The 13,627-nt window shown below is 32.0% G+C and overlaps 1 protein-coding gene across 4 annotated transcripts in view; it reads left to right on the forward strand.

Moving 5' to 3' along the window:
* The window catches only part of EPHA5 (EPH receptor A5), a 277,999-nt gene that overhangs the window by 215,489 nt on the left and 48,883 nt on the right, over positions 1-13,627 (forward strand). The gene's annotated exons all lie outside the window — the stretch shown is intronic.

The raw sequence follows: 13,627 nt of genomic DNA on the forward strand, positions 1-13,627 counted from the left end.
CTTTCGATTAATATGATTTTATTTATAATTGATGTACATGGGTTGCCAGCATTAAAAATAATTGATAATAAAATTTTCATTTTAAGTTAAAGTCTTGTAACTTTGATTTTTAATACTTTAATGCATTAACTGTTTAAAACAAATATTCCTGTTTCAAGACAGGGAGAAATAATACATAGGAATATAAAAGATAATCATAATATGCAATCACAGAGTAAACAGATCAAAAATATCTTTAACATCATGTAGGAATAAGATTAAGTAAAACGTTTTCTATGTTGAGCAGTTTTTCTAGCTATATTAGAGTCTGTCCATAAATCTTCACTATTATAATTATAAAATCTTCAGATATCCAGCAATAAAATGCTACTTGTTTTAAGAATACCAAGTTCAGCATCACTGTTTAATAAGTTTATATATTTAATCTGTAGAATAATTCTTATTTTCTTGATTCGTTATAAGAAAAATTACCAAGAAAATACTGATCTATAGGTCAAATCTTCTTCAGATGAACTTTAGTTACGCAAATTATTATGTTCTAGTTCATTGTGCTGAGGAGATGTAAAAATATAACAAATCATCATCAAATCAACACAAATTTAGTATTTATAGATGTGATGTTGGGTATTGTTTGTGTATACTATTTGATTCTCCTTTTGTGTGATTTGCATGTTTTCTAACACAATTTTTTTTGATGATTTATTTTGATGTCAATAGCTGACTTTTTCTGGCCTAATTGTTTCAAATTACATATAGCTCTAATTATTTCAAATTATATATGGCAGTCTGCTACATTTACCCTGCCAGTTATTTGGAATGGAGAGCACTAGTATAAACCTAGTCTTTATTAGAGTCATAAAGATTCATAAAACCAAAGCTGTATATTCATAGTTTCCAGCCCCAACAGGGAAAAAAAATGAATTCCAAGTAGATATCTAATTTACTACCCAGTATCTTTCTATCTAACATCCCAAGACTTGTAAATATTTAAACAAAGTCATCCAAGATCTGCTCAGTATCCATTGTGCCCATCAGTTAAGTACTCCTGTGCCTCACCTCTTAAAATCTGCCAATTAAAGAGAGCTGTTTAGGGGCTTCCTGGTGGTCTACCACTATCACCATGATGGCTTTATTACAGGGCAACCCCAATATGAAATGGGTTGCCTGGTTGTGGGTCCTCACCTGTGCCTGTAAAGTGATTTACAACAATACCCAACTGCAGGCACACACAGCAAGGTTAATAAAGGGTTTATTTACAAAAGAAGGGGAAATGAAGAAATGGCTATTTCAAGGAGGAAGAGAGGGAGATAAATTGGTAAATATGTCCTATTGATTCCATTGACCTGGACTTCCAGTGGCATGCTGAGAGATGTCAAAAAGCCAAGCACCAAGCCAAAAGCCAAGAAACGCAAAAAGTGAGAGAGCAAGAGAGGAAGCGACCCTGGAGGCCCACATGTCTGATTTTATAACAAACCTGGCTGCTTAACTACACCCTTAGGTCCCAGTATTCCTCCCTTCAGTGGTGATCGGATTTTTAGCTTCCCATGTCTTGATGGCTTTGATGGAGATTGGGGGTGGAGTCCACAAAACCTGTGTGGAGTTTCTATAGGACATCCTTTCTCCCTGACAGCCTGAATTTAATCCGTAGCCAGGAAGCTAGTAGCCAACTCACATATGCTGCAGCAGACCTCTGCGGTCTTATCAGCTGCTCCCAGTAGCAGTGGATTTCAGTAAACCTGCCTGATCTGCTCCCCACCCACTCTGTTTCTGGTGAATCCTCTCACCCCCTCCCCACCCCCACCCCTGCATCTCTGGTCCAAATCCCAGTTCTTCTTCACAACAAATAAGTAAATAAACCATATAGATACAAAGTCTCAAAAAGAGGATGCTTGAATAACTAAACTTGGAATTTTGTCAGCTCATCTCAGGCTATCACATTTCCTGGAATGAAAATCACTGTTAGTCTTCCTTCCATTTGTTTGACCATTGCACCGTATCGCCTTTGACCACAGTTATTCAAATTGGATTGCCTATTTTAGCTATGCATCAAAATATTTCTGGATATTAGATTAATGGCTATTTCCTTTTTGTTTTTCAAATGAGATGTTACTTCCCAATACTGTATATGATTTACAGGTATAAGAGCATACAATTCAGGTGTATTATCATAGCACACCATCCACCTTTTTTCACTGGGTCCCCTCCTCACTTTATATGCCCTCCCAAAATTAACACTGGGTGCCTCAATTCTATAATTAAATTTCTAAGGTTTATTTTTGGCCTAATTTTATCTGACCCCTTTCCTTGTTTCTTTACATTCTACGATTTGTGAAACTGGTATTTGTCTTTTTCCTTCTGACTTCTTTCAGTTCTAGTTCCCCTCCAATACATTTCCTGTTGCCACATGGGTAGGTTTTAATCTTTTTAATCTATGAGCAATATTCTACAACTTCCTAATCCACTCATCTATCTTTGGGTACTTAGGTTTTTTCATGTTACCAAAACTCTTGTTCCTCACCTTTTTTGTACAATTTATTTCTTTTTAAAATTGCATGTTATGAAGTTGGCATGCTTAAGATGATTGTCCTTATTTCTTACCAGTTGTTATTTTATTTATATTGCATTTTTAAAATTTTCTTTAAAAATTATATCAAACAAAAAGAAAGAAAATCAATAATATTTACCCACTAGAAACATATTAATATTTGGTGTGTGTATGTATAATCAATATAATATAAAATTTCCCTGTGTGATATAAATTGTTTTTTTTAAAGATTTAATTCTTTGATATTCTATTGTCTAACCTTTCCTTTATGATCTCCCCTTTGTTTTGTTCATTTTTTTTTTTTGCTGCTGTTTTAAGGGAGAATCTCTGCTCTTTCTATCTTAGAACCCATTTGTAAAACTCAAAGTGAATAATAGTGATTACAAATACTTTTAAGATTGCTGATACTTATTGATAAATGACCCTCATAAATCATTAAACCAACTGCCACTCCCCCATTGTGGTTCACAAACCAGTCAATCTTTCCTAATTTATAGGAGAAAAATAGTTCTTTATTTTTAATTGCATTTCTTTTTTTTATTTTTGAGATTTAATAGGTTCATTAATGTATATGTAGTAAGTGTAAGTATAGTCATTAGATCTTTTATCAGCTATATCGTAAATTAAGTATACATATTCTTTACACATTTAGGCCAGTGGGATTTTATCTTTCTATAGTCAAATATATATCACCAGAGGTATCAAGGTTTGTTTAGTTTTTCATAATACTTATTTTAAAAGTGGTTAAAATATTAACTGTATGTGGTTGGGGATCTAAATGAATTTATACACATCTGTATAAATACTTACACTGTTTATCAAAACTTTATAGGTCTTTCACCAATAGCATCTACTCAGTAACTCTATATAGATAAATTTTTAAAATCTTTTATCTTCCTCTGGGATTATTGAAACTGTGTTAGGTTAAATTTTATAATTTTAAAATATAACTCCATGTTTGATCAAAGGAAATCCTGCTGGTAAATAATTTATGCCCACATTGCAAATAACTTATATGAGCACTTTTTTATACATAATTTTATATACAATTGTGTATGCATGTGTGTGTGTGTGTGTGTGTATATATCAGTTATAACCATAATTAACCAGTTCTGTTACATATGCATAATGCATTCAAAAGTTAATATTACTTACCATTATGTTTAATATTAAAAAGCTTATTGCTATCATAATATATTATTTTAATAATATTGACCATAGTAACAGAAAATAAAATTGACTTACAAGGAATTTAAAAAAAAAATTGATATGTAAGAGAACATTTAGCTTCTCCTTAAATCATTCTTCCCTTTATCCAATTCTCATGTTTATCTGAAAATACACACATTCCATAATTTTGTATAATCCCACACTTATTTTATTTTAAAGTGAAGTAATTAAATATTAATTCTCTAGTGTCTCCATCTTATAAATTTAATGCTGATAGAGATGATTTAACTTTGGAAAATTCAACAGTCATAATGAAGGGAGCTAAATAAATCGGAACATGTATATTTAGTTTATTTATTATCTCCTTTTTAGAGATTCACTCATATTTTTATTTTGTATCACGTTTTACTAGACAAATATTTTTGAAACAAGTATTAAACTCAGAACTTTGCTTTAAATAGTCATTTTTGTTGATATTTTGCTAGCATCACTTTTGGTTTTTTTGGGAAACTGTCAGTTTCTACTGTTTTTTTCAAAAAAATAATTCAAAACCTAAAGCAATTCTGCACAAGCTAGTTTGTCACGATCATTAAATCTTCTTCTCAAATAGACTTCTTAGCTAGACTTGATTAAGCTGTGAAATCCAAAAGAACTTATAAATTAAAAAAAAAAAGAGGTAATTTATGTTTTCTTGGTGAAGGCATCATCCTGTGGGAAAAATCAGCTCATATTTCAGCAATGTTTTGTATATCAACCCTACTATTGTGCTAAAAACAAAATTAAAATGGTGGTGGATTGCAAAGTTGAATCTACACAATCTCCATTTATTGAAGTACTAAAGATGATCTCTTCAGTAAAAAAAAAAAAAAGATTCTCAAATGAAAACAAATAAAGGCTATTTATTAAGAGCTTACTATACATCATGCCACTGTCACTTGCATTTGGGAGGCAGTGGAGTGTAAAAGTTTTATAAGGAAATAATGGGAAGAGTTCAACTATGTGCTGATCGAAGGTTTTTGAAGTGGGGTCACTGAGAGTGGGCTAACTAGAAGTGGAATAGCCTATGTGATTTGGCATCTTCTAGTTGGAACTAAGTTGGAAGTAGAAGTGAAAATTAGGGAAACTGCATTTATTGTTAACGTGATCATTAACGTTGTGGAGTTAATTGCTACAGAAGTTGCACTTTGGCTTATAGGACTGATGCTGCAGACTTGTACTTCCATTTGGTCTGAACATTTTCCATTTATATATCCCATCACTCATTTCTTACATTTCACCAAATAGTAAATACAAGCTTTTAATAAACATGTATTTGGTATTTTTAAAAATAAGAGAGAAGTAAAAAACATAAATATATTCAGATAAAGCCAAACTGAAAAACTCCCTTGAAAACCGACTCTAGAACTGAGGAATCCAGATGGGGAAAGTCAAGAACAATGGATGGAGAGTGCAGTGGACTGAGGTGGTGGACTGAAGAGACATTATTGGTGTGTGCACTATGATAATGCTTTCCTATGCTCCCACAATACAAACAATAATATAAACCAACATTATTCCATTGTTAAAACTATTTAAAAAAAACCCACACAGTATACAACTTGGAAATAAAGATTCTGTGAATTTATTTTAAGGGATTAGATATTAACTAGCTCAAATCAGTATCACCATAAATTGTATTGGTTTACAGAAGAAACAATATAATTTTGAAGGCAGGGAGGAAAATTACGAAGGGTTTTGATTTATCAAAACTTCATGAAACTATGCCTTATAGTGCCAAAGAAAAAAAAAGTGAATGATAGCAAGGGGGGAAAAGTAAAAGAACTGAAATATAGGTGAATTGCATTCTGGGTTTGTTTGTTTTTGCATTTTAAGTAGTTCTTAATAACAAAATTTATCTACCTGTTCCCTACATGTCTGCAGTTTCTGAGGTTAGAGATAATATTGAAAATTTGTAGCCTGACTTACATACAATATCCTATTACTTGCTACTTGAGGACAAAGGTGGGTTTTCAGAAGTTTTAAACCAAAATATAATGTATACTTGATATAAGTTTTGGACCAAATATTGTTAGAAATGAACATCTTATTGATCATATCTAAATTAAAGCTTTATATATTTACATACATTGCAAATATGTTCATTTATATATATATATATATATATATATATATATATACAAATGTCTAAATACAAATGTACATACTTACATCTATGCATGCAAGAGTGTAATAAATAGTACTGCCATTTAATTATTAAGTATGGACAATATAAAAACTTTAAACAATTATAAAAAGGTAAAACAATAATTTTTTGTTCAGAAATTAAACTGGAGAGTTTTGTTTTGCAAAAGTATTTGATAGATCATGTAACATCTTTTCTATGATAGGCTCACTAAAGTAATTTTTCTGACATCGGTGAACTGAAGAATGTTTTGTAATTTGATTTATCTGACTTGCTTCCTGCTTCTGTAGTGCAGACAGTCCAATAGTGAGAAAGTCACACAAGGATAATTTTTATATAACACACTTAATGTTATATTTTTATCAAATTGATATGAGAATAGAAGAGAGGAAAAGATTATCTTTGTTTGATAGCACAGAAATGTAGTTATAGAAGTGATAAATAGTGGTGGGCCTTGAATATAAAGAACAGTTTTGTGAGTCAATTGAAACTTATTACAGGGAAAGCATGTGGCGTAGGTGCACATGGGATGTCCACTTTTCCATGGCTCTGTGAAACCATGAGCTGCACAGTGGCCTTCTACAACCTCTGACTGTCACCCTCCCCAGTCCCATCACTGTTCCTTCCTGTCAACTTATGACATGTACTTTCTCATACCAAAAATGAAATAAACATATATAAATAATTTATACTTCAATTACATACAGCACACTAATGATACACACACACACATCATATGCATAACATTTATATCACATGCAATATATATGGTGCTGGTTTACTCTCTCAGTAATAGTTCAAAAATAAAATTTTTACATTAAAATATTCACTACTTCCTGAAGTTTCTCCTAGAAAAGCTACCAAAAACAACAACTGAGTTTTGTTTCCTTATAATTCTGTTTAAGTATTGACCTAGTAGTTCAGAAGTACAAAATGGAAATACGTAATAAAGATAATTGTACAGGTTTGTAGTTTTGCTTGAGGTGTTATGACTTCAAGGTAACTGAAATAGATAGTATAGAAATAGGGAAATGCCAAAAAGTTTGTCATTAAATATATACTTGCAATTAAGTGGAACCTGTAAAAATAAATGTTAGAAAATAAAATTACAGTTTAAAAAGTTAGAGAATAAATGAAATTTACAATTACTTAACAGACTTTCTCCATTTGTAGATAATATAAATTGATATTGTGAACCAATTATAAGAGAACTATTTAAAAAGTACTTACCAGAGAACAAATTGTTTTTATGCACCTCCAGGCATTTCAGAAGTTTTTATTAACATGCAGAACATTAATATGACTGTCACCCTCCCCATTTTTTTTCATTAAGTAGATTCCCTCAAGACTATAATAAAACATATCATTTAATATAAGTATTTATGGAGTAGCTAGTGGATCAGTGGTTCTCAATCTGAAGGAAATATAGAATCAGCTACAAACTTTTGAAAAATAATGATGGCTATGTCCCCCACACAAGATGTTCTGTTTACTGTTCTGGGAAGAGACCGGGGCATTTTTTTTCCCCTAAGCTCCCTAGTTGTCTCATCTGTCAGATTTAAAATTATTGCATAATGTGAATAGAAAATGATTTTTACGTTATAATTTATTCTTAAAGCATAGCACATAATATCTCAGTAAATGTTTGCTAATAATGAGAATGACTGTCTTTACTCCTCCAACAAAAAGTTCACAGAAAAGATTCTTAAAATTTAGTGAAATATTCAAGTTCCCAAATATATGGTGCACTAAGCAATTTGAATCAAATATATTGATACTTCTGCTGGATGCTACATACATGCTTTTACCTGTCAAAGATCTCTGGGTCATTAGTGTGAATAAGGAAGGATAGTGATTCCTTATTTTAGTTCAGGAAACAAACCAATTGAAGTATAGTCTAAAGACAGTTCTCAAATCTTCTTTTTGCTTTCATTAGTGTAATATTCCTAAATTTCAGAAGTTCTTTTCGGCATAAGAAACGAGTTTTTGATTCTAAGATTGAAGTGAATTAGTTTTTTGGTTTGTTTATTTTTGAGACTTTGTTTTTAAGACTAGGGGGTGGTTGTACATGGGATACTTAGATTCACAGAGTTTGGTCTTTTGTTTTTATTTTAGAAATCCTTGATGTGTATAATTTATTTATTCCCTAAATGTTTGATGCCTACTGTGTACATGCATTGAATGATATAGTGAACTTTGGAGCATTTAATATTTTAATGATACCCACCTCTTTAGTAGTATAAAATAAAAATTGTTATATCAGGCCCTAAGAGGAGACTTAAAGAAAGTTACTTCCAGTATGCATGTGATTTATTTATAATTTATCAGACCTGTGTTATAACAAGTGTTACTGAAAAAAAGGAGAAAGGCCCATTATAGAATGCCACATAAAAATGTCTTAAATTTTCAACAACTGGAGGCAGAGACCAGGATTCAGAATTGGTTGGAATAAAAGAAAAAGGAAGAAATGAGAGAGGGAACTGCTTCGAGTATAGCGTGAGGCAACAAGTGTGGCTCACGTTTACCTTGACAACTTGTTATCTTGGGAAAGCTGTTTCCTCAAAGTCCCAAAATTATTAGTTCTATGATCAATATTGTACCGTGACATTTCAGGTTTGAAACAGAAACTACAAAGGTTAAGTGAGTTTGTTGGAAAGACTCTTCTTTGTGTCTCCTTTACTCTCATGCTAATACCACACTGACAGCGCTTCTGATACAAGATATGTGTGTGTATTCCCACACCAAGCAATTTTCTGAAACATGAACTGTGTGTCTTCTAATTCATATCAGTTCTGATCCTAAACTAGAGTTAATTCCACAGACTAAAGACACAGGCTCACAAGACTGTTTCCTCCTTCAAATAACAATCTCAAAAAGTTAGTCCCCAGGTCACTCACAACTCCTGTCTCACATGGCTATAATTAAAGGGTTCCTGCGACCCTCTTCATGGACTAAAACATTTGCTAGAACAACTCACAGAGATTTGGGAAGCACTTACTCACTTGTTTAACATATTAAAAAGCTTGTAATAAAGGATATATGTGAACAACCAGGTAAGGAGATACATAGGATAAGTTCTGAATGGTCCCAAAGGCAGGAACTTATATCATGTGGAGTTGAGAATACCATCCTCTCAGCACATAGATGTGTTCATCAGCCTAGAGGATATCTGAACCCCACTTTGGAACTTTGATGGAGGCTTCATCATATAGACGTGATAGATAATTAACTTCAATTTAGCCTTTCTCTCCTCTCTACGTAGTTACCAGCAGTGCTGAAAATTCCAAACCCCTAATCATGGCTTGGACTGTCTGGTGATCAGTCTCTATTCAGAAGCCCACCACAGACCTTCAGGAGTCCACTTCATTGGAATAAGATTTCCTATAACACCAAGCCATTTCAAGAGATATAGGAGCTTTGTTTTGGCATCTAGGATTAAAGATCAAATAGTAGAACACAGAAAAATACAAGGAAATTAGGATCTCTTGCTAGGAAATGGCATCAGAGACTAAATATTAGAAGAAAAGGACTTCTAGACTCTTTATTTACAAGGATTTTAGGAAATCTGTATTCAGAATCATGGACAGATATATTAATTATTCACAGTAAGATTTGAAAGTGGCAGGCTTGGAACTTGATCAGATAACACTAAGAAATCCACTGGTGTTTCAAATCATAAGTACCAATGGCTTGTGCTCAATAGGTCAGTATTTGGCAGAATATCTTACCAGGTAATAGTAAGACACCAGTAATCTTTGATCAGAAATAAGAAGCTAGAATGAAGCATAGGTATTGTTTAAAAAAAAAAAAAAAAAAAAAAGAATGCTCCAGGTCTAGTGATTGGATTGGATAGTACATGTCAATGCTAGGATGTGTTGTAGAGGTGGCATTTTTCTCAGTTACTCAGGATAATCACTAAAAATGAAATTAGAGAAAACTAAATGCTAGCTAAGGTAACATCACAACACAATAGCTCTTAAAGGCCTGGTATAATTTTTAGCAATTATTTTACTTCTCTGCACACTAGCTTTTACCTAATTTTAAAATATAGGACATTATACCATATTAATATTTCTTGCATCATAGACTCCACAAATATATTTTATTTACAATAAAATATATATTAGTCATTTAGTTTAAAATTGATCGCCTTCTCATTCATCTTATCTATACTATACCTTTTGCCCTAAGACTAAGTTATTATAATTTTAGCAGCTAAAAGACTTCTAAACTACTGACTGTGAACCCAGGACAATTCAGAGATGTTTACATTTATTATCAAACTCATTCTTCAAAGCAACCTTATGTGGCATAATATTCATTATTTCACCTACATCAATGCTGAGTTTACCCGAATCTGTGTATTTAGTAATGAACTGGACTACACTGTTTGATCCTAACAATTTTGCTACATGAAAGTGTCAAAGGACAGTCATTCTTCCATAGGATTTGGAAGATTATTTTATAAAGTATTTGTACCATTATTCTATTTGGTCTGCCAAGTCTGACGACGCAGGTTCCACTCTGTCTTCTTCAGCACTGAGTACTGTCTTTTGTTGTTTTACTTAAAATGCATAAAGCTTTGTCTTTAACCAGTAAGTTGACAATATTTTCTATCAAGTACTTTTGTTATGAAACCAGTCTTTCTGCTTTTCCTCTCATCTATTTAAATCTCCGTGTTTTTCTTATCTCTTTGTATGATCCCTTGCTTATTAATTTAAGACATCATTTAGCCAACCTTTAATCTTGCTTTTCTGATCAAGTCTCTTTAAGAATTTCTTCCCGAGGTATAATCACCTTGTTTCAGTTGGAGGGAGGTTATCTTACTTACATTGACACACTTCATACATATATTGATCATCTCTGTGAAACTCCTGGCTAAAATAATTTTGTTTGAATCTTCTTTGTGTCTGGAAAGCTTCTGTTATCATATTTTAATCTTCTAAAGGACAAATCCAATATCTTGTTAAAACAAGGGCTAACCATTTTTGATATTAAGCCTGGAAAGGCTAACCTATTTTAAATTCATATAGTAATGATTTCATTATAGCTACATGCATTTACTGACAGACTTCCAGGTGTTAAAAACTGATAGAAATGCAGGTGTAACGAGTGTTGAAATATAGCTCACACAAACTAGATGGCTGCTATTTCTAGCACATTTCTGTTTCTATTTCCAAATTATCCACTGAGGTTTGGGAGCATTTTCAACCTATATTTCTTCAAACATTTTATTGATTAAAGTAAGGAACATGTTCCGTATACCACCTGGTGTCAAAATGTCACTGGGAAAGTATGAGAGTCTACTTAAAAGAGTTGAAAGACTTACTTGGGAGATAACTGCTCCCTTTCATATAATCATAGAAAGGAAATTCAGCTTTAATTTCTTGATAATATGTGAATAATATATACTTTTCTCCAATCACTGAACCATTAGAAAATGTATTTTGTAGAAATTATTTTTAAGTACATTGGCCATTCTGTGTTTATAAGAAATTTTCTAAATGTAATTAGTTATTTAGTTATAAATGCAAATAATATGGTACTTTAATATAGATCATGGACAGAGTAAATTTCTCTAAGATGATGAGAATCTATATATTTTGATTACATTACTAAGAATAATAACTATCACTTTTATCCACAAATATAGGATATGACAAACACTAATTTAATATAGGTTTATTAGGGAAAAGAGAGGCACCCGCATAGCTGCAGGTGAGTGATCTTGGGAAGAGAACTGCTTTCGTTTGTATTTTACAGCTGTCAAGTGAAACACAAAAACTTTCTAAGTCACCCAGGGGAATTGACTTATGCCATCTTAGAACAGATCAAAGAGGAAGTATCAGTTCAAATTCTAAAAGCAATGAATTAAAAAAAAAGAAATATAAGTATTTCATTTTACGTGATTTCATATTTTAATTAAATTTAATTTAAATATTTCTGAATCATATACTGTGTTGATTCAGGGCTACCTTAATAAAATTATGAATAAAATGTAAAATTAATTTGAGATAATTTGTACTATTAATAACAATTACGATATAATACAATGTTTAATAACAGTTACTACTAGTAACAGTTACGATGTAATACTAACAGTGATAATGATTTTTTTCTGTGTATTCATTTTGCATAAACTACTAAGAATAAAATAAATCAAGGAATCATCCTCATCCCAAGAAACCAGCAATGTAAGAGAAAAGAAAGCAAACTTTTTAAAGGGGTTATATGATAAATATAGGCTTTGCAGAACACACACTCACTCACAATTACTCAACTCTGCTATAATCTCATTAAAGAAGCTATAAAAAAAAAAAAGCAAATGAGGACAATAGCTGTGTTATAACAACCCTGTGACAAAATAAGTGTTAGACTCGATTTAGTCCATGGGCTGTAGTTCCATGCCCTGCCCCTACTCCAATCAGTTGAGTGATGATGCTAACAGAAATACAGGAAAACTAATTTATGTAAGAATTCAGTAAGGCCCTCCCTGGTGGTGCAAAGGGTTTAGATGCAGCACTGCAAGCTAGGCACAGCCACTTCAGCGCAAGTGTGAATTCTATCCCCGGCCAGGTGATACACCTGGCTCAGCAGACCTCTCCTGTCTCACCTGCTGCTCCCCTCAGCAGTGTATTTTGTCAGTCGGCCTGTTCTGCTCCCCACTCTGTCTCCGGTGAATCCTCTCACCACCCCTCCACCTCTGGCCTGTACCCCAGTTCTGTATTCATAGATAAATAAATATTTTTTTTTAAAGAATTCAGTAACTGTTTAAGACATTAAAACATAAATGTAATTTAAAAAATATTTAAGTATATACAGCTGTTTTACCTCCTCTTTAAATATTTGTACTACAGTTCTGTCTTTCATTATCTCTTCATTGAAAATAATTATTTGGCATATTATTTGAAGTATATTACAATGAATATTCATACTGAAAATGAATATCATAGTAACCTATTTTATTTTACTAGTATCCTATTTTAGTGACAGATTATTCAGCCACTGTAGTGCTAAAAATTTTAGCATCATCAGTTTCCAAAGAAAATATATGGAGCGTTGCCTAGCTTTCCTTTGAAAAAGATCCATTGGAAATTTAATTTGGAAATACTTGTCTGCCTTTATTAGCATTTCAAAATTTGGTAGATGTGAATATATTAATTACTTCTCCTTGTTTGAATTAAATAAGGTAGATGCATTTCAAGTAATTAAACAAATTTTGGACAAAAGCCCTGGCCTGCTGGTGTATGATGTCATTATCGAGCTCACTCCATAGTGTCTTGAAATAATATAATTGTTATTCATTTAAAAAATGGAATATGTATGAAGTACAAGATAATCTCTGTTATAGTCTACCATTAGTTTATGTGGTTTCTATCACTTTAAGATATAATCTACTTAGTATTTTCTGGATTTTTTTCTAAGAATCTTCAGGTTGCAATATCCAGAAAAATGCATGTATTACATATATATATATTTATAATGTGATTTTTTTCATGTAACAATAACTTTGCAAGTATATATTTAGAAATGCATTTTAAAAATATGAATGTGCTAATTTAAACTGTAGTCTTCCTTAAGTGATGTCTTAAGTGAAGAAGTCATGTTATATAAGCATAATATGTTTAATATTCTATGATAAATAATGCCACTGACATAAGAATCTGTGAAGCAAATGAACAAGCCATTATTTTCCTCCTAAATTTGTAGGTTCGATGCAAAACACAGTT

The sequence above is a fragment of the Condylura cristata genome, unplaced genomic scaffold (assembly GCF_000260355.1).
Source record: "Condylura cristata isolate star-nosed mole 26May11 unplaced genomic scaffold, ConCri1.0 scaffold00012, whole genome shotgun sequence".
Lineage (NCBI taxonomy): Eukaryota > Metazoa > Chordata > Mammalia > Eulipotyphla > Talpidae > Condylura > Condylura cristata.